General features: G+C 45.2%; 1 long non-coding RNA gene and 1 pseudogene across 13 annotated transcripts; one reads left to right on the forward strand and one right to left on the reverse strand.

Moving 5' to 3' along the window:
• Positions 1 to 9,075: 9,075 nt before the first annotated feature.
• On the forward strand, positions 9,076 to 10,453 carry LOC123041198 (uncharacterized; annotated as a pseudogene).
• A 2,990-nt stretch (positions 10,454 to 13,443) lies between these two features.
• Positions 13,444 to 21,126, reverse strand: LOC123044746 (uncharacterized). 13 transcript variants are annotated; one of them, XR_006420296.1, is made up of 13 exons: positions 20,609 to 21,126; positions 20,214 to 20,532; positions 20,016 to 20,112; positions 19,827 to 19,923; positions 19,641 to 19,684; positions 19,128 to 19,561; positions 18,613 to 18,703; positions 18,475 to 18,534; positions 18,298 to 18,365; positions 18,170 to 18,215; positions 17,200 to 18,079; positions 15,461 to 15,688; positions 13,444 to 14,756 (listed from the first exon to the last, which is right to left on the reverse strand). It is a non-coding gene; the product is annotated as an uncharacterized lncRNA (long non-coding RNA). The 13 variants fall into 13 exon arrangements; XR_006420297.1 differs by having other exon boundaries at positions 19,641 to 19,707; XR_006420295.1 differs by having other exon boundaries at positions 19,641 to 19,723.
• Positions 21,127 to 22,653: the final 1,527 nt, after the last annotated feature.

Consider the following 22,653-nt stretch of genomic DNA (forward strand, 5'->3'; position numbering starts at 1 on the left):
ATGACTTTGTGCGGTGTGTTTGTTGGGGTCCGATGAATAGTGAGTTTATGATCAGAATATTATTTGAGGTTTCTCTGAACTCTTTTATGCATGATTAATATAGCTTCATATTTCTCTCCGGTCTATTGATTTGGTTTGGCCAACTAGATTGATTTTTCTTTCAATGGAAGAGGTGCTTTGTAATGGGCTCGATCTTGCGGTGCTCAATCCCTGTGACAGAAGGGGACACTACATGTATGTACGTTGCTATTAAGGGTAAAAGGATGGGGTTTATTCATACATGAGTTTATCTTGTCTATGTCACGTCATCTTGCTTAAGGCGTTACTCTGTTTTCTCATGAACTTAATACACTAGACGCATGCTGGATAGCGGTCGATGTGTGGAGTAATAGTAGTAGATGCAAAATCGTTTATGTCTACTTGTCTGAGACAAGATGCCTATATATGATCATTGCCTTGGATATCATCATAATTATTTGCTTTTCTATCAATTGCCCAACGGTAATTTGTTTATCTGCCGTATGCTATTTTCAAGAGAGAAGCCTCTTCTAAAAACTATGGGCCCTGGGTCTATCTTTTATCATATATTAAAACCCGAAACCTTGCTGCATTTTTCTTTTATTTATTTTATTTTCTATTTTTGTCCGATCTATCTATCAAATACCATACAATTTAGGGACAAATGCATTTTTGCCCCTAGTTGGAACCTACCCACGGGTTTTGCCCTTACTTACCGACTCTGCTCAGTTTTTCCCTTAGATTTTCCTCCGAGGTCACCCGAATGCCCTTTGACCGTTTGACCAATATTTTGAAAATTCATAACAAATTGATATGTACTCAGAAAGATGCAAATAAGATATCAAAATGTTCAGGTAAACATTACCTTTCTGTGTATGTCATTTGCATTCAAGAAAAAAGTATTGTTTAAACTACCTAAGGTTATTAATGGTTTTAACATTATTAAAAATAAAAAGGTATAAACAGTACTTTTTCAGGAATAAAAACTACATGCAATTGTAGGTGATGTTTTCTGAACATCCTGATATCTTATTTGCATTTTTCTGAGTTCATATCAACATGTTATTTCAAAATAATGGTCAAAGTCATTTGAAGTATGGGCAAAAATGCAATTGTCCCTACAATTTTAATCTTGCTCATGACCGTCAAGTGACTGACAACTCCTTGTTCACGTTGGGTTCCAAGGATTTGTTGTTTGTGTGCATGTGCTGCTAATGAATTGTTGCTTGGTTTTTCTACTGGAGTGATAACCTTTGTTCTTAACTGAGGGAAATATTTATCTCTACTGTACTGCATCATCCTCTCCTCTACAGGGAAATCCCAAAGCAGTTCACAAGTAGCAGTAAACTATCCTCCGCTTCATCCATTCTCTTATAAAGGTTGGGGGTATGAAACACTGGCAGGTAATTTCCATCAGGTGGCACGATATGTCTTTGCATCCGCATAGTGGCATTAAAAGCGCAAGGGGACCGAGGGGACCTTTGGTAACTATGAGCGGGGATCATGGCTCACATCCACTATCGACGTGACATGGCCTAGGTGGGTCCATTTCCCACTCCCGCATGTTATGTTGATCGTCGGGCCAAGTCGAACATGTCATCCGGCTAGACCAACTGATGAGACCGGTCTGGTCTGACTGACAAAACTAGACAAGTTGAATTTTGTAAGCACCGTGCGGGAATTCAGCCTATGGACGCTGGCCGGGCGAGAAATTTTTGCAGTGCAAGTCGGCTATCTTCATCGACAACTCAAGGCTGAGGTGGTTTATGCCACTTCAGAGGCAGTCCGACAATTAACTGGAGGCTGGCAGCGAGCAGATGCTGTCACATGAAGCTTCAAAGAATTGGTTTCAACATAGGCAGATTGATAATGATTTACGTATCAGTGTTTTATTAATCTTTTTAGTGATCCAATAAGGAGTAGAAAGGATTCTCGCCTTTTTCCCAAAGGTGACCTTGAGTATTCGAACCCACGAGAGGAAGTGCACCTTTTAGACAATCGCATATACCTTTCAACTGCGGTTGGATTAATAGGATCAGTGTATGAGCGTATGTGTTTGTATTATGTTAAAAAAAAAAGATTCATCCATTGAGAGGGGGGTTAATTACCTCTAGGGAAAAGGCGAGCATATAATTGAGCCGGCATATCTTTCAATTACATATACCTTTCAATTGCGGTAGGATGGTTAGGAGGATAGTAGTATCCCAGCCCAGTAAAGTTCAAGTCCTGAACTTGGCTCGCATTTTTCTAAATTAATTTTAGGTCATCTGGCCATGTGCATTCTGTGGAAGGAGACATTCCCGTCGACTACGAAGGTGTGTGTAGTGACTTCGTCAATTTTAAGATGATATGCCGGCTTAGTCTCTTGAAGGTGCTCATAGAGATAGAATCAGTGTAAGAACGTATGTGGTTGTATTATGTTAAAAAACAAAGATTAACTGTCAAACGACTAAACAGAACGCCGACGAAAACACTAGTGGCACGTCCCTTTATGTCCATCTTATTTTCTCTCTCTTGGGTGCAGCACTTTACACCAAATAAATCTCTAGCAGTGCGCACGAAACCTCTTGCACATGCAGACGTACTATCTGCCTTTCACGAAGCCTAGCTAATCAGACAACAGAAAAACAGCAGAGCTACCTAAAGTCTTGTGCCTCAAGCTGCCGATGCAAAGGAAACCTTTTGGCCAATCTTCATCTCATCATCGTCATCAAAAATTGTCCTGTCTCATTGCAAGCTAGCATGCAACCCACCTACACATATAATAAAGGTGGTCCTCGATCTACCCCATGTTTTTCACCCTTGGATCGAGTCTTTGCTTCGTACGAACAATCAATGGCTAAGCTTACCCGATCGTGTTTACAGGGTTAATCATGTTTGTCCGAATTACGTTTGTCTAGTTCATAAGTTAATATGTCTAGTGAAGAGCCCGGGAGACTACTTTGATTGCATCAAAAATATAATAAACCACCTGGATGGCTAAAGCAATGCCGCTATCACAACCCGTGATGCTATTTTACCGGCACCGAAATGGAAATGACATCGAATGTTCCAAGTTGACACACGTACATTAGTCAAAAAGTTATTATTCCTCAAAAAAAAAGTTTATTACAAATAGGCAGCCGAGTAACACTTTTTTAACATGCTTGAATAACACTTACATTTTTTTTCGAACCGGAGAATAACACTTACAGTTGCTACCATCTGCGAACACATTTCTAATCCCATATGTCGCTGTCTCGTTTGCTAACACACACACACACAAACAAGCACGCACGCGCGCGCGCGCACACACACTCATATATATATAGGGTCAATTCTTTTGCTAGCTTTTTTTTGGCTTTCAAAATAAGCTACCCCCTACCCAGCTTATTCTAGAAGCCCAACTAAAAAAAAAATTAGAAGCGTACTACTCAAGTCTTAACTACTAGGCTTCTAAAAAAATAAATTTGTTTGGGCTTCTAGAATAAGCTAGGCAGGGGCAGCTTATTGCAGCTTATTCTAGAAGCCACCAAAAGAACTGGTCCATAGCCATTTGGGACACCTAGGTGTTTGGGCACCTTGCCTACAAACCGTCGGATTACGTTGAGATATGTGCACTTGTACTAGTACTAGAGCGTTTCATTAGGAAAGAATTATTTGCTGATTATTTCTTGATATGGACACTTAATGCCCACATTAGAATGGAAAGCGGGATTGAACAATTAATGGTCACATGCATGATACATGGACTTTTTTACAGAGAACAAGAATTCATATTTTATTGATGTTTTATACATTTCTGGAGAAATGTATGTCATATGGCACCATCGCCATGTTAATATTTTGGAGAAAATAGATTGTGTGTATAATATCTTAGGTACATATACATACCCCCAAAAAAAGAGTATATCATTATTAGATATGTACCCATTAAAACTACATTATTTTTGGATATGTCTTCAAGGCATATACATGTACTAAAAAATGAGTATGTGTGTACGATATCTTAGGTACATGTACATACCCTATATATTAGGTATATGTAAATTATACAATTTTTTGGTATATCTCCAGTATCAGTCACAGGTATGTCTCAATAGAATATACATGTAATAAAAAGTAGTGTTCGGGTATGTACCGTCCAAAGTATATCAATTTTGTTTATATCTACAAAGCATGCGTATAATGAAAAAGGGTATGCGGGTATGATATCTTAGATCCACATACACACGAAAAAAATCATGTGCGGGTATTGCCACACAATGTGCATTCCTAAAACTAAAAAGAATCGTGTGTGGGTATTTGTACGCACAAACAAAATCATATGTGGGTATCAGCATGCATCGTATTTTCCTAAAAGTAAAATAATAATTTGGGTCACATTTTGTATTATTTGATCATCTTAGTTTGTATAAAAACATTGGGCGTTAAAAAGTGTGACGAGGCCTTATATTATTTGGTTGTATCTGATGCCTTAAAAATCAGAGCGTACATACATACCCTCTTTGCTTGAAAAGTCATTGCTAGGAAACAATAGTATATTTGTTATTTGAAAGCAATCAATGACCGTTTATGGTTGTAGTGCATGTAAACAAATTTGAAAAATCATTTTGGCGTGTATTATACATCATGCACTACAAATGTGAGTTGCCATATAATGGGCCTAGATGCCCCAGACAATAGTATATATCTCACTAATCGCTCACTCCGCGCCCGCTCGGTGGCTCCAACAACTAAGGATGGTAGAAAACACTGCATATATGGTAATGGAATTAAATTTTTTACCGACTACCCCAAACCGCACCTCCGCCTCGCTACATTCTGCCACCACTATAGCTAATGAAGGTAAAAAGGCTAGCTTATATGGTAATAATATTAAATGCATTACTAGATTCCACGCTAGTCCTCTCACTAACTACCTAAAATTTCTGACTAAATATAGTAACTTAATCAATTGTATTGCCCGCCGAGTCTGATCACTCTGTCCTTCAATTCTAGTATATTATTTGTGCACATGGTAATGTTACGACATATGTTGCCTCTAGGAAATGATTGGCAACAGAACCGATATGATTTTATGTGGTAAATTTAATACTACAATTGTTTCATTAATTGTAAATCACATAAGTATATGGGCACCGATAGGCGCCGGCGCGCCGGCCCAACTTTATGCCGGTCACACCGCAGCCATCAGATACAAACGCATGAGGCCGTCAGATCAAGCTGAGTGCAGTTCCTTTCTTCCCGAAAACAAATCTGGCGAGCGCAGCGGAAAAAAGAAAAAGAGCAGCAGGCGCCGGTGCCATGGACGAGCGAGTGCAACCAGCACCGCCGGTTGCCACCCCCGCCGATGGGTCGCCGCCGCAGTCGCAGCCTCGCTGCCGGTTGCCAGCTCCACGCATGTAACATCGGCACTCGTGGCTGTAACTCCGATGGCGACGACTGCAGCTCCAATGGGAAGGCCACATGTCGCCGGCCTGCTCGTTGCCGCTCACGCCTGATGCCACAGCTCGTCGGTCGCATCTCATCGTCGCAAGGTCACCTGTTCCAACAAAAACGAGCACCCTTCCAGCAAAATCGAGCAATGGTTCCAACATAAAATCATCTTCGCTGCTGAATCATGATGCCGGTTGTAGGTTGCACTGTTGCGGTTGCAGCAATTGGAAGCGCTGGCTGTAGCACGCGTGTGAATTCCCGACGGTGGTTATGTAGCAAAATGCAAATACACATGTTGTAGCAAAATTCGACGCCGGCTGTAGCAAATTTTGAGACGGTTGTAACAAAAATCGATGATCACCGTGGTGGCCAGCGAGAGCTGGTGCTCCATCGACAGGAGGTTGTAGTTCCCGGCGTTGCCGGTTGCAGCTCCCCACGAATAGGTTCCAGCTTCTGGCACCATAGTCCCAACATCCGGCGGCCATGCGCGTCGCCATTGCAGCTCGCCCCGCAGTGGCCGTCGCAAGTTTGGACACCGGTTGTAGCAAATTTGGACACCAGTTGTAGCAAATCGACGATGACCATGGTGGCCGACGAGCCTTGATGCTCCGTCGACAGGAGGTTGCAGCTCTCGGCGTCGGCTGTTTGCAGCTCCCCATGATGAGGTTGCAGCTTCTGGCAGCAGTAGTCCCGTCCCGCGGCCGTGAGCGTCGCCGTTTCATCTCATCGTGCAGTGGCCGTCGCAGCTCGCCACGGTTGTGGTTCTAGCAAGCCGCCATCGTCATCACAGCTCGCAGCGGCAAATGAGACTTGGGCGGCCACGCTCACAAGCATATGTCGCCCGTCGCTGCAGGAGCTTGCCGTCGGCCGCATGGCACGGTCACGCGCGAGAGAGAAGGAATTAGATGGGCAGGGGTTTTTTCTCGTGAGGAAGAAGAACCAGGGGACACACGAGAGGATGAGGGGCACGCGAGGGGATAAGGTCTCGATAGAAGCGCGCGGGTGCGTTTAGTACGCACGATTCTTTATCGATCAATGTGGCTCGCGTGCGACCGGCCCATTGTTCGGCCGGCGCACCGAGCACAAACGTTTCCCTAAGTATATACATGTGCATACGCTTAAAGAGAACTAGTATAAGAATCTAATTCTAGTAAAGAATATAGAAGATGTGGTAATAGAATTAGCATATGTTTTGCACCAGACATGGATTTGACAATTTAATTCACACTACACACACCCATGACCAATTGATTTTTTCTGCCTTTATTAAGTTGCTCTTTTATATTTTCTTGTGCATTCCTAGTTTTGAGGTCATTACTGTTGGAACCGAGGATCGACAAACAATCACAAAAATACAAGGAGACGATTTTGCCGGGCGACAAACACCCGCGGCGACGAACATCGGGGCCTTTTTTCCTCTCTTGTATTGCTTCCTCTCGGCTCAAACCGAATCAACGCGATTACAATGAGTTTAATAGACACAGACGCTGCCTAACTGCTCATGCGACCCTCGCGCGCACGCCACGCACGAGCTCCTGCTGAGCCGGCTTCCTCTTATGTGACCCGTACGTTCACTCATGCGCACGATCCGGTCTTCATCCGAGCCATGGCCAGCGCGCCCCGCGTCTATTGTACCAACGACCTGCATGCATCCATACCGAGTGCGTGCTAGCTTTCCTCAACAGACGGCCACTAACCAGCTAACTACAGGCATGCAACTAACTAACCAAGATTACTACTAACATTTTCCCTTTTAATCTTGACTTGCCGTCGCCAGAGCTGCTACCGGGAATGTCCCTTCTTTGTCTCTGGGGCCGCCGCACGCTCGCCTGCCGGAGTGAACGTTGCTGCTCCCATCGACGTCGTCATTCCCACACCCGCCGCCGCGGCCTCCACACTCGACGCGAACAACACAGCATGCATCATCTCCGCACGAGTGCTGCAACCTCTCCTTCTTCTTCTTTGGCGACCATATGCCGTCTTCTCCGGCGACACACGTCTGGCGTCCCTTCGGCGCCCCGCACGTCCCGCGCACACCCGACGCGCCCCGACGAGCCTGACCGCACCAGTGAGTCCCGCACGTCTCGCGCGCACCCGACGCACCCGACAAGCCCGACCGCACCGGTGCGTCCCGCACGTCCGCGCGCACCCGACGCGCCCGACGAGCCCGACCGCACCAAACGCTCACCGCGCGCCGCCTCCGCGTCCGCCATGGTAGCCGCCAGCGACAAACGCCGGAAGGATGTAGCCGAACTTGAGCATGGACTCGAGCACAACGGCGACATACGCCTCCTCCCAACGTCAACCACACGCTCGTACGCGCGCCCGCGGTCCCGACGCGCCCGACGCGTCCAGTGCGCATCCATAACATGCACCAGTCGTGCCCGGCTCGCCGCCACGGCTTATTGCCATGTTGATGTGTGTCGTTGAAGCCGCCACCACGCAGGTCCTCCGCGGCCTCCTCACCGTGCCGCCGCGGCCTCCACGCCGCGCCGCGCACCTCCATAGACCGACACAGGGCCCGGAGCATCGTGGAGCCGCCGGCGAACTCCCCCACCCCCGGCACGCCTCCGGCAAAGAGAACGACGCCCAAAATGAATCAGCTAATGATACGAATTGTTGGAACCGAGGATCGACAAACAATCACAAGAATACAAGGAGACGATTTTACCGGGCGACAAACACCCGCGGCGACGAACGCCGGGGCCTTTTTTCCTCTCTTGTATTGCTTCCTCTCGGCTCAAACCGAATCAACGCGATTACAATGAGTTTAATAGACACAGACGCTGCCTAACTGTTCATGCGACCCTCACGCGCACGCCACGCACGAGCTCCTGCTGAGCCGGCTTCCTCTTACGTGACCCGTTCACTCATGCGCACGATCCGGTCTTCATCCGAGCCATGACCAGCGCGCCCCGCGTCTATTGCACCAACGACCTGCGTGCATCCATACCGAGTGCGCGCTAGCTTTCCTTTGGCATCCGGCCACTAACCAGCTAACTACATACATGCAACTAACTAATCAAAATTACTACTAACAATTACTACTTATACATCAACGATTATTAGAATTAAAATTCAAAATATTCAAAGTAAATATTTTTACACCCTGCAAAAAAGTTATTATTTGCACTAAAGATGATTAGCAAATTCTAATTTACGGCTAAAGAATTGAACTTTACCTTAAATTCACCATTGAAACTTTCAGAAGCATTGTTGTCATGACATATTACTTGACCACACAATGTCTTACTGCTAAATGTGGATGTATTATGATTGTGTAGAGGTACAGACAGTATGAGCACGCATTCTTCCCATCATTACTATGTTTGATGTTCAGGTTAGCTAATTAGAGACCAATGCATGATCAGTAAGCTTTTGCAGCTGTTGCCATGTTTTCCAGTAGTTTTACCAGTACACGGAAAGAACCGGGACCGATTTGCTGGTTTGGCATGAGCGACCCATCACATGCCTCCTTTTACTACTAGACTAGAAAGTGCTAGTACCTTTTTACCATTGTTTATCTGCCTAGTCAATAATAGTAACTGGCTACCCCGCAACAAAAGATACTAGTAAGTGAATTGTTTGGTTACCATTCTTTGAAGAGGTAATAGCACCAGCGGTCCTTGAACTTGTCTAAAATGTGATGATCTAGTCCAAAACTTGCAAAAGCAAACTATTGCATCCCACAACTTGCACCCAATGTACAAATTTAGTCCTAACCAATCAGACGATGACAAGTGGAGCCTAGTCAGCAAAGCCGGTCAGTGCAGCACATTTTGCAGTTACCTCCCTGGCCTTAGCACTAATCAACCCGCACTAATGAACCTGCCTCCCCCCTTCCCTCCGATCTGCGTTTGCGGCCGCAGTGGCTCTCTCTCACACCGGCGACAGACCAGCAAGATCCGTCAGAAATTGAGGAGAGGGAGGGCGCCAGGGAGCGGCGGCAGCGAGCAATGGACGGCCACGGGGGCGGCGGCTCCGGCATAGGAGGCGCGGGCAAGCTTACGCGGACGCCCTCCTCGCTGCTGTGCTCCCCGACTGTGCGCAACTGCTCCTCCTTCCAGGCGGTGCTGGTGGAGGACCCGGAGCCCGACGACAAGAAGTAGCAGGCGCCGGCGCAGGGCAAGGCGCTGCACCCGCATGGCCTCCGCCCGGGCGGCCCGCCCCACCCGGCCCTCATCCTCGCGCTCCTCCTGCTGCTCCTCCTCCGCGACGACCGCCACCTGCTCCTCCTGGCGGCCGCCGCCACCGCCGCGCTCGCCGCGACGGCCGCGGCCGTGCGCCGCCTGCGGATGCGCCGCTCCCCGCAGTCCGGCTCCGTGCAGTGGTTCATCTGCGACGAGGACGACAGGCCGCACCACGCCCGCGACAGCAAGGGCAGGGGCGGCGCCGCCGCCGCGCATGGCCGCGTGGTGCAGGAGGGCGTCGAGTTCTACAGCAATGGGGACTGCTACGAGGGGGAGTTCCACAACCACAAGGGCCGCTGCAACGGCAGCGGCGTCTACAACTTCTTTGGCAAGGGCAAGTACGAGGGGGACTGGGTGGATGGCAAGTACGACGGGTACGGCATGGAGAGCTGGGCGCGCGGCAGCCGCTACCGCGGCCAGTACCGCCAGTGCCTCCGCCACTGCCACGGCGTCTACCGCCTCTACAGCGGCGACTGCTATGCCGGCGAGTGGGCCGGCGGGCAGAGCCATGGCATCGGCGCGCAGACGATTTCACAAACTACCCGTAAGAGCAGAGCTGATCGATGTTGATTTTATTCCAGAGTTCAGTTCGATCAGACTACCAGCTAGTATTCCATCCCATCGTTCTAAGTACCATCGCTGTTAGCTTGAGCTCCATTGTTCTGTTAGTATATGGCTTACGATTGTGCCGTGTTAAGATTGAGGTGAAACTTCTCATGATCAGCAACATTCAGCTTGTTACAGCTTTGCTTTCATCACCTTGCTTGTATTTGGTGGCCCTATAATTGCCCCTTGGAGAATCAATATGATTTTGATGCATTGCAGCATGTTTGTCTCTGCACATTAATGATCTATTTTTGCTTATATCTTAGTTGTGTTGGTGCGCCTCTGATAATTATTCCCCGGATAATCAATTTGATTTTGATGCCTTGAACCGTGAGTGTCTCTGCATTAACAATCTATTTTTTTCTTAGTAATTTGCCAGATTCTATATATGCATGTATCATCTGGTTTACCTGATCAGGCATATGTTCTAGACATTTGTAAGTGTGTTAGGATCTGCTGACTTCTAAAAAATGTCTCACAGTACTGGTTTGCATTAGCTTGAAAACTCTGTTCATCTTTTTGAATCGTCGTGCTATTAGGGGCAAAGAAAAATCCACGCAGTTAAACTCAGGTGGTGTAGTGTGGGTTGATTAGTGCTAAGGACGGGGGTAATTGCAAAATGTGCTGCGCTGACCGGCTCTGCTGACTAGGCTTCACTTGTCGTCGTCTGATTGGCTAGGACTAAATTTGCACATTGGGTGCAAGTTGTGGGATGCAATAGTTTGCTTTTACAAGTTTTGAACTAGATCATCACATCCTGAACAAGTTCAAGGACTGCTGGTGCTATTACCTCTTCTTTGAATGAATTTTTACTATGTGCTCAAATTATGGTGCGAGGCGGAGATATGCGTGGAGTAGTAACCTAGTTAATTCGATTACTATTTCTTCAAGTGCTTATTACTTTTCACAATGGATATTACTATGCGTAATTTTTAAGTCAAAGTACCGACAAATGTAATTTTATAATTGAATTTTTTATCATGTTAATTAATAGGTGGTAGCCAATTACCAGAGGGTCCACCGACGTCGTGTATGCTTTACTAGATCCAGGAGTGCTACACGACACCGTAATAGTTTTCGGAAATGTTAACGCCCACACGTGTGGGCGCTACCCAACTCGCCCACACGCCTGAATCATCGTCCACTGTCTTTTGCACGAATCTTGACACGAAAAGGTGGATTTGGTGTGCCACGTAGGACGGGGCTGATGTGTGGGCGTTGGAGAGTTTGCTCACACACCCGCACAACGCTGTTTGCCAGCTGAGTTGTGTGGGCAAACTGCTTTTCACCGACACAGCCACCACCTAGGTCATGCGCGTGTGGGCGAACTGCTTTTCGCCCACACGACACTCCTACCTTGTGGATGGCAACTGCAGTTATGCGAACGTGGCAACTCGGTACACATATGGCAACTGAACTGCAGTTACGCGAATGTGGCAACTCAGTACACACACATGGCAACTGTGATTCTTTGCTACACGGCAACTGCAGTTGCACGCACGTGGCAACCAGATAAACACATATGGCAACTGAACTGCAGTTACGCAAATGTGGCAACTCAGTACACACACATGGCAACTGTGATTCTTTGCTACACGGCAACTGCAGTTGTGCGCACGTGGCAACCAGATAAACACACATGGCAACTGTGATTAACAATGCATGGCAACTATGGTTGGACCACACGCGGCAACTAGGTAAACACACATGACAATTACTGTTTTGACCATATATGGCAAGTAGTTAATCACACACGACAACTACGGTCTGATTACACGCGGCAACTATCATAAATTAGACATGGCAACTATATTTAACCAAAACAGATAGAGTTGCCATGCTTTTATAACTACAGTTGCCATACCGGATAACTACATCTGCCAACCAGGATGGCAACTAAACCGTCATCCCGCGGAGTACTTAACATAGTTGCGCTAGGACGTGTGGGCATTTTTGCTTCGTGCCACACACAGGGGTGAAGATAAGTAGTACTTGTTGGGCGTGTGGCACGAAATAGCCGCGCCCACACGTGTGGGCAATTCTAATGTCCGCCCACACACAGCCCGTGTGGGCTGCCTCCTGGGTACACCACACATGGTGTGTGGACGCATGTCGTATATGCCACACGTGTGGCAGTTAGCGTGACCCATAGTTTTAGTCTCCCTAGCATACATGTGGTTATTGTTTACCATTGTTAATTATTGGGTCATAGTGCCATGCATGCAATCCATTACCACATTAGTTGGTATTTTTTACTACGAGAAGCGGTTAGAGCCGCAGAGAGGAGATGATGCAGGTGTGTATGGTAAAAGAGATTAATCCATTACTAGATACTAGTAGACTGCCCGTGCGTTGTCACGGGCTTTTTAAATTTTATACTGGTTGCATGGCAAATTTTACATGGATAAAAAAGGTAGTCGGTAACACAGATTAAAAAATAATTTGCATTGTATTTTGATAAATATAATAATTCAATCATATACATAGAAAGACTTATCATATCTGATGCACAAAACAAAGAAGGTGGTACAAAAAATGCATCATGTCTGATGCACAAAAACAAAGGTGATGCAAAAATTGCATTGATGATTTTCTTCAGTTTGGTTGGAGTTGTGTAACTTCAGATTTGGTGTGTCGGCTCAAAAGGAACTCGCATAATACTCAAAAGGAAATGTGTGTTGTAGTATAAATTGTGACATAAAAGGGAAGAAAGCAACCTCCTATTCCACTGTCAACTAAAGAAAAAGCCTAATTCAGCACACTCGGGGCCCGGTTGGAATCGGTGTAAGATTTTTCATCCGGATTCAGTATACACATGTATAATACCGGCCGCAGCGCCACCTTGGAGGTCCGCAAAGCTGCATATCAGCGATGGAGCCGCTTCAAACTCGGGTGTGAAGATGATTCGTCATTTTTTTCTTTGGTGGCTGCTATGGTGGTTCCAAAGGCTGGTGACGGACGTTGGTGTCAAGTTCAGAGGTTTCTTCGGTCTTGATTGTAATTTTACTTCTTGGTTGTTGTTCCTTTGTGCAAAGGACAAAGGCTAGCGATTTGCTGTCTTTTCAGTTTTGCCAGTTCAGTTTGTACATGCCTTGTACTACGATACTTATGATATAAAGAGACACGTATTACCATGCAAAAAAAAACGACAGCTAGAGTCTGTATCATTTTACGAGGGTATTTAGGGACCAAACATAATCCAAGCGGAGACTTTAAGCTCAAATATAAGGGTGAATCACGAGCAACATCAATTGTGAATAACAAGGCTACAACGTGCCCAGAGAATATGTGGTCACAAGTTTACAACATTTTTTCCATGTTGGCAAACTTGAAAAATATACAGTTGGATTAAGGAGAAGAGAAGTCTATAACACCACCTAATTGGACCCTCAAATTATCTTCATATGTCCAGGCTATTCGCAAACCCCCAACCTAGACCATAAGTAGGGAGGGAATTGGGTCAGGACATGTCCGGACAACTTGGCACGTCAGGGCGGACTACCTTTTCTCTTTCTTTTTTTCCTTTCATGGTAAAACCAAAGAAAATAATGCATTTAAGCTCTCGTTATAGAAATTTAAGGGTGAATAAACCGAAATGTGAGGGTGGTCCTTAGCACATTGTGAGGACTTTCAAGCCTCATCAGTAGAACAATAAGCCTAATTCAAGGTGAGGCAATATAAAATGTCCCTAAAAATATTATTTTCTGAAATATTGCAAGGCAGCCCGAAAATATTGACATTCTAAATTGCTAAGAGCTTAAATACAATCATGCTTCTCAATTTTCACCCAGTCCACCTAATGAGGACTACTAAATAAATACCTACAATCATTCCCCATAGCGTGCAAAACAGGATGTAAAAGTCACTAAATACTGTAGAAATAAAAAATTCAGTTGAGTTGAAAGGATCAATTTAAAATCCAACAAATATATGGAGGGTTATTTCATGCTGCTATTTTAATGAGGACCAATGAATCATCCAAATTCATATTTACAATTTTGGGGCAACTCATGGGAATTAGTCAATACTAAAAAGAATGATAGTATAGCTCTCGGGAGAAATTTCATATAACTCCATTGCTGGTTCTTTGGTGTCATAATTTCAGCATACATGTGAATATTAAATCAACCTCGCGTACCTAAAGAAATTAGGAAAAACACTAAGGCTGGAGTGCGGCTCACGTGTCCTCGTCAGTTTCGGCATGCCCAATGCATCCTCGCCCGTTGTGGCGCGACCCCTACATCCTTGGTGGCGGCCCTGGCGCCCACATCCACCTGCATCCATGCTTGGGCATGAACAATAGAACAAACAAATAATGTGGACCAATTGTTCATGGAATTTTGCAATGTGATATAGGCTATAGACTGCTATGATAGGCAAGAATACTCAAATTTATATTGTACCATAATGTCAAGCTCAAGAATTTTGCACCATATCTTCTCCTTTGGCCCTACACCAACATTTAGCACGACGTCAACAACCTCATGACTCCATCACTGGTGACTGATCTTACCTGTCTCCTATCTGTGAAAACACAAATATTAAACTCTATTGTTAAAGATATATTTGTAACATGTGAAGAAGAGGGAAATGAAATATGGCAATTTAATGTGTCATCAACCCTGCAAGTTGGTAGCATCCCAGGTGATGATCAATTTTGAAGATAATCTTTAATTACAATAATGAGCATAGTACAATACATAGTTTCTTTGTTCTGGGCATTATTTTTACCCTGAATAAGAGATAACACAAGGACAAACTTGTGAGAGCCGGAGAGAATCAGTTAGCATCTCTAGCAGTGAGTAAGAACTCCTATTAGACAGTCCAAGTTATCTAACTAAATAATAGTAGTATAGTAATAAACAAAACTTGTGAGAGGCAGAGAGAACCCAGTTAGCCACAACCAAAGTCCTTTTCTTGTGGGGAACTATAGGACTGTATCGACCAAAAATCATGATACATGGATTCAACTCCAAGGAAGAGTACTATTTATACCCTATAGCAGAATACAATATGTAAGAGCGCAACAGATGAAGCTATGAATGGATCACTTGTATGATACATGAAGCATGAATCCTCAAGATGCCAATTTAGTCTGCCTCACGGAAAATCACATACAATATGGGCAGATTTAGCTTTCAAGAAGTTATCCACACCTATAAAAAATTAAAAGTGCATATAGGACACCTAGCAAAAAACTAAAATGTAGGGTTTATCGCTAAACTGACCAGTTATAAGTATGATGTCAGTTTACACTTCAGACGCCCGTGAAGTTGTCGAGGCATCGAGGGCGTCTAGATCGCTCTGAAAGGGATCCATCCCGTGGCTTCCAAATTGACGTCACAACATTCAGTGTCCGTGGCATCGAGGGCGTCTTGAATCACTCATATAGTGTACCAGAAGTCAAGCTGCATCTTGAGTCGCTCCAGCTTGACCCATGTTTAGAGTCTGGTGTCCTGCAAATAGAAGAAGGCTTCTTAAAATTCCAGATACAATCTGCTGTAGTAGTGGTCTTGTTAATTGCCCGTGCGTTCCAAGGGGGCATACATATTTTAGAGGTTTAACACTGGTCATGCACAACAGGCAACAATACCGACCGTCTTTACCAGTGAATTATTTATTCTTGTGGTACCGACTATCTCCACATCAAAGGCGCATCCGGCTCCCAATTACCATTCACATACTAGTTACTAACTGCGTAGCAATGCATATCTTGTCAACCTTATTAATTAGAAATATGCTTTCGATCTTCTTTTTTTGGTGACTAATCAGTCAAATATTTGGAAGTAGTAATTTTATTTTTGAGTATTTCAATATTTTTTGTTGATAATATTTTTGCGATCGCAACATATGTAAAAAAATATTGAGGTATATAAAATCAAAGTAAAGCAAAGACCCCCCCCCCCCCCACACACACACACACCTTACATGTTTCTAAACATCAGAAAATCAGTTACTAAAGCTATAATAATGCATATCTATATATTATGTAATTCACTCTAAATAAATGAAAATCACATTATACAAGTCAAGCATAGTCAGAGGAACTGGCAATATCTTTTTCCAACACATCTCAGTCGAACAGCTAATTCCAAAGCGTCCAACTATGCCACCGCCTATGCCACCGCCGCCTAATGAGTTGCTGATCGTAAACAACCATTCTAAAATGTTTAAAGTGCAGAAAGCGTCCAACTAAGTCATTGATGTTAGTTGAATTTAGTATGACATGCAAAATTGTGATCACTAACTATTGTTGTTATGACTGGATCTTATGACTGAAAAGGAATTGCAGTTACTACTTGTACATGTGTGGAAAGAGATGTAATGGAAAATGTTTTTTTGCTTGAATGTTATGACCAAATGAGTGTTCCAGTAAGCTTTGTGCAAGTGCAGAATTCGACAGAAGTACATATGCAGAACTCTTAACTGAACTGAATGTCAATTGTTGCTCCTAACTGAACTGAACTGAACTAAATGGCACCAAAAACTAAACTTGAACTAAAATAGATGACAACTATTGCTGGCACCCAGAACTGAACATGAACTGAACTAAATGGCCACTATTGAACTAATGGAACCCAGAACTGAACATGAACTGAACTAAATAGCCACTATTGCCCATAATTGAACTAATGGAACCCAGAACGGAACTAAATGGTAACTATTGCCCATAACTGAACTGAATGCCGATCATGTCCAGATTTGCAAATGACTGATAGACTGATAAGAAACTTGCCTACCTTATTATATACTATCGTGCTCGGTGCCGAGCAATTAATTTTTGTGTTTAGAAAATATCAAGAGACCTGAGCAAAGCATAGTTCTTAAATATGATGTGTGTATTATATATCCCTGCTTCCCTAAACAAGAGTAAACAATTTTGTATGCGATATCATATATTTTTAAAAGCATACTAATCTTCCAGAAACTTAGACAGGTACCAAAAATGTCAATACTATCAACTCACCGGTGTTATTAATCCCAAAAATCTGGGCGTGTACTTGTCCATCTTGTGTCCTACAAAAAAATTAAGGAAATATTAATCATCATATATGATAAAGTAAATAATATTAGAGTGTAATTAGGCACCGAGATGCTAAAACTGGAATGACTAACCATGATTCGATTGATGCTAGTAATTTGGACCATGAAAATGATCTGTACTCTGCCAGCTTGAAGTACAAACACAACGCGCTACACATAGATTGAGAGAACCAGACCACTTACATCAAAATGCTACGCACAGGTTGAAAGACAGAATAACTTACAAGATCTGCCTTACAGAAAAGAAAAAAACAAATCATGAAACACATCTCCACCCAGCTCCCAAAGCATTATAGGCATCTAACATTCATGGCATGATGGAAATTTGGGTACGTGAGTTCTCCAGATTTGGGGTGAAGTTAGGGTGAAGTACACCTAGGCATCCAGGCCATATGCATTCAAGCAGGTTCTTCACAGATGTATAACCAGACCACTTGGCTACCACTTGCTTATGTACAAAACTGGATTCATGTTATTTACAAACTACTAACAGAAGAAAGGGATGCAAGCTATACAAAATTAATTCCATTTAGAAAAATCACATCACATATGTATTGTGCATTCATGCCCCAGTTTTAATCGTCCCCATGTAATATTGTCTTCAGCTGAACGACGGTCATGTCAAGCTGAACGAAGAGGACGACGACGGGGCCACATTGTTCCCTGCCCACCACCGGCCACTTCCATACGCCATCATCTCTGTCCACCACAGGGATATCGGACCCAGCTACCAAGCCCCTGGTCATCCTAGAGCCGGTGCGCCCACAGGTCGTCGCGCTGCGCCTGTACCCGCCACCACCGCACTATTGTAGAACATATGGTGAGAGGCGAGCGAATGGAGGAGTAACAACTGGGCATGATATGAGAAGAGGATCTCCCTAAGATGGTTGTACCTGCTGCTGCTTCCCTACATATGCACCCGCCACCGCTGCCCTACATCTGTGCCGTCGCCGTGCAAGAGGGACGTGGAATGAGTTATAGATGTGCCAACTACATTTAACAGAATTTGTGCAGCACTAACCTGCCTTGGCCTAATGCCAATGTGCTTCAGCATATCAAAAGTATAGATGTAGGGATCATCCTTGTACTCTGCACAAACAAGGGCAAAATCATATGAGTTTTGATGTTCCCCTGTATTGAGGAGAAGAGATAAATGAAAAGAAGTATGAATGTACAGTAGTGGGCAAGATGAGGTTACCCGGGCTGAATGTCCATCAAAGGCGCCTTCCATTTTCCCTTCTGGTTCCTAATTTTCTGACTACACAAGAATCCCATGTCAGAAGTTGCCATGCCAATGCACAAGGAGACCAGAAGATAGAAAAAGAGAGAAACTTACCATTGAGATAGAGGTCGAGCTAGGTAGTCCTGCACATAGTCAGCAGGCAACAGTGTCGTTGTCGGGACAGTTCACGCCCCCAACATCTTTCCTAATTAAAGTAGAAGAAACCATAAATCGGTTATCAAATCATCATTAAGTGGAATATGGTTGTTAAAAACTTATTTTGCACGTAAAATCGCTTGATTGATTCTCCTCTAATAAATTAACATTCATCACGGCGCCTTCTAAAATAGGTTGTGATAGAAACACAAAGCACAGACCAAGCACATCGGTTTGTGTCCCGTACTCATTGTAAATAATTGGAAGTTTCTACATAATCCAAAAATGCACTACATAGATATTATACCGGCATCCACTATCCTCCTAAAGGGACATAGATTATGTTGGCTTGGTTTGCTACAATTTCATCTGTAAGGGGTAACATTGTTTACATGTAAGGACTAAATTGCATTGTCGTACAAAGTATAGAAGAACTGAAGGGGTAATATATCAAGTTAGTTTCAAAACTTCACCTTCCCATGGTGCTTGCTCTGATCAAAGAGCTCAAAATATCAGCAGTGGAAGCAGTGGGCAGTAGAGCCACGAGAAGAGATGACATGACCTTCACCCCAGATCCTTAATGGCCAGCCTCATCTCCTTGAGAAGGACGACCTGAAGCCTCCATCAACAATTCGACATCTGCACGATGACAGACAGTCAGATCAACGAATGCAGTCGAGCGTCGCCACGCAACAGCTCGCACTCCATGAGTTATACACCCATCTTCCTAACACGACGAACACCATCTGCTTGTCCCCAAGACCCAAGATCCATCCGCTTGTCCCCAAGATCCACGAGTTATACACCCATCTTCCTAACACGACGAACACCAATAGCTCGCACTCCAGAAGGCGCAATGGAGGTCATCTTTCAGATACAGAACTGATGTGATGCTCGTCGAAGCTCCCTAAAGATGACCAATATAAGCAAATGAACCCAAGGGAGTGTACAGTCACCAGCAAAAGGATTCTATGTAGATTCAATACCTTTGCTCAAGACCTTATCCGATTCCTTCGAGTGGGACTGTGCGCTTCTTTGACAAAAGCAGAAGATCTAACATGTAAAGATGCTATATTGCTACGAATTCAGTTAAAGATGCTATATTGCTACGAATATTTGATGACTGCAATTAAAAGGAGCATTTAGATTGCAGTAGCCATTAGATAACATACATGAGTCATGCTTCACCATGACCATTTGGGGTTTGGGGGTCACATCTTAGATCCCAAAGTGCAAAAGAACCGTCTCTTGAACCAGAAATAATAAGATCTGCGTAAACAATAACCTACTTGAATTCGAGTTTACGAGCTTATGCAGACATGTCCCAAGCTAAGCTAAACAAGTGCTGATATACAACTGACCAGGATTTGAAGAATGGCATGTCAGTGACTTCACACTTCTAGTGTGCCCTGACAGCACACCAAGGCATTTCTTATTCTCCACGCTCCATATCTTTACCTGATACAGTACAAGCAACTACAGTGAGATTATGCAAAAAAACCCGAGAATAATTGGTGTTATGAGAAATTAAATGAATTGATAGATCATGCTGTACTCACAGATTGGTCGCCTGATGCAGTCAGTAATTGGGATCCCTCCTAAATAAATGACATGAATACGATGATTAACTTTGCCAGAGACACAAAAATACTGAAGCAGAGAAAACAACTGTTGCATATTGCACGTAAATGTGGTTATATCGTGCGTTGAGGAGGTGGCATCTCTAGCGGTTGGCGACGGCACGTCAGAACCCGTGGAGGGCGACCAACGGCGACAAGGGCCGGGAGGCCGAGGCGGCGTGAGGAGGAGGTCGAGCAGGTCGAGCAGGTCCGCGGTCCATGGCCTTCCTTGTTGTGAACAAGCAGAGACGAGTCGGGCCTGCACAGAACAGCACGCACGCACACATCAAATCGAGAAGAAGAAGAAGAACAAGAAGAGAAGGGGATGCACTCACGCATCAAATGCTCTTCTTGGAGGGGATCCTGCTGGCTTGACCTGCAGTTGGAAGGAGGGGCTAGGGTTTCAGGCGGCGGTTGCGGTCGGACGCGGCGGCTAGGTCCTCTGCTGCTCGCTGCAGGCAACCATGGTGGCGGCGCGAAACGGAGCTCCTCTGCAGCGACCGGAGAGGAGATGAGATGGGGGAGGAAGAACGCGGGCGCGGGATACGTCGTCGCCGTCGAGGCCATGGACCAGAGGGTGATCTGCGGCGCCACCGCCAGATCGGTCATCATGGCCGCGGGCGAGGGAGGCGACGGTGACGTCTTGAGTAGGAGGATGGGGGCGAGGGCTTAAGGAGGAGGTCGGAACGGCGCTGGCTGGCTTCTCCCGGCGAGGTCCGGGAGGCGCCCGGGCGAGGCCAGCGAGGAACATGCAGCGGCGGCTGAGGACGAGGGGCTAGGAACCCTAGCCAGGGTGAGGGAGTCATGGGTGGGTGGCGATGGATTGTGGGAGCGGGCTGCCTGTGAGCGCATCGACCGTGGGGAGGTAAAAAACCAGACGAAAAATAACCAACGAAAATAAAACGGAGGTGGGAGGATGATGAAAAAAACCCAACGAAAATAAACCGCACGGACTATTCACCAACTGCTCCATCTCTACTCCTAATGGACGAATTGGTTGAATAGTCCCCCCCACTTTCAACCGGTTTATTTTCAACCGGTTTTTTTCAACCGGTTTTTCTTTGTCCCACCTCCCACCACCCCCCTCCCATCGGTTTTTCTCTTTCTCGTCTGGCCGACAATACCCAACGTATTTATGGTAATCAATCACAATTAATCCACGTATGGTAAGGCTATAAACTTAGAAATCTCAAATATGATAATTATAGTAATAAATCAATTCATGTATGGTAAGGCTATAACTAAGGAAATTTCGAATATGGTAATTATCACCAGAATCAAAGCTTTCCAAAAAAGTTCTTCTTGTCATACCCTTCAATCGCGCCCTGCTCCATTCCGATCTCCTTCCCTCAATCGCTCCAGCTGATTTACTCTTTCCAAACCTAACCCCTGCCTGATCTAGATAAAAAGGCTCTCTCCTGCCCGTCTCATCCCTCCCTTGTGCCAACCATGAAAGAGAGGAGGGAGAGCACAGAGGAGCGCGCCGGCGATGCGCCGATGCTCGCTGGTTGAGGCATGGTCGGCGTGTGAGTCAAGAGGATCCCTGCATCTGTGGTGGTAGGCGATCCAAGGAAGAGTAGTCGAACATGAAAGTGATGGGAGGGACAACACCCTGCTGCCGGGCTCGTCCGCCTCTTCGTGGCCGACGACCGCGTTGGATGTGGCCGAGGGCGGCGATGATGGAGGGAGCCGCTGGCGCTGGCCAGGCTCCCGACCGAGTCGCTGCTCCTCAGTGCCAGCCCTTTCCGCCGCACCGGATCGCTCGTCATCTTGGGGACCCCGAAGGGATGCTGCCGGTGTGGGAGGCGCCCACGACAATGCGGGCTTGGGACCGAGCGGCGGGGGACGTTACGGGTTCCGTTCTAGGGCTAGGTCGGGAAGTCTATCGTGTTTCTGTCGGAAAATCTTGTGATCAATGGGTTTACTAAATTAATTTTGGGTCTATATTAAGGGGCACCGTCTATTCTTGTCATTCGAATGTGCATTCTTGCATCAGAAGTTCAAGAGAACTGTCATGAATAGCACAATGCCTTTCAGTTTGTAGAACCGGTTTTTCTTCGTCCCACCTCCCACCACCCCCTCCCACCGGTTTTTCTCTTTCTCGTCTGGCCGACAATACCCAACGTATTTATGGTAATCAATCACAATTAATCCACGTATGGTAAGGCTATAAACTTAGAAATCTCAAATATGATAATTATAGTAATAAATCAATCCATGTATGGTAAGGCTATAACTAAGGAAATTTCGAATATGGTAATTATCACCAGAATCAAAGCTTTCCAAAAAAGTTCTTCTTGCCATACCCTTCAATCGCGCCCTGCTCCATTCCGATCTCCTTCCCTCAATCGCTCTAGCTGATTTACTCTTTCCAAACCTA

The sequence above is a fragment of the Triticum aestivum genome, chromosome 2B (genome assembly GCF_018294505.1).
Source record: "Triticum aestivum cultivar Chinese Spring chromosome 2B, IWGSC CS RefSeq v2.1, whole genome shotgun sequence".
NCBI classification, from domain to species: domain Eukaryota; kingdom Viridiplantae; phylum Streptophyta; class Magnoliopsida; order Poales; family Poaceae; genus Triticum; species Triticum aestivum.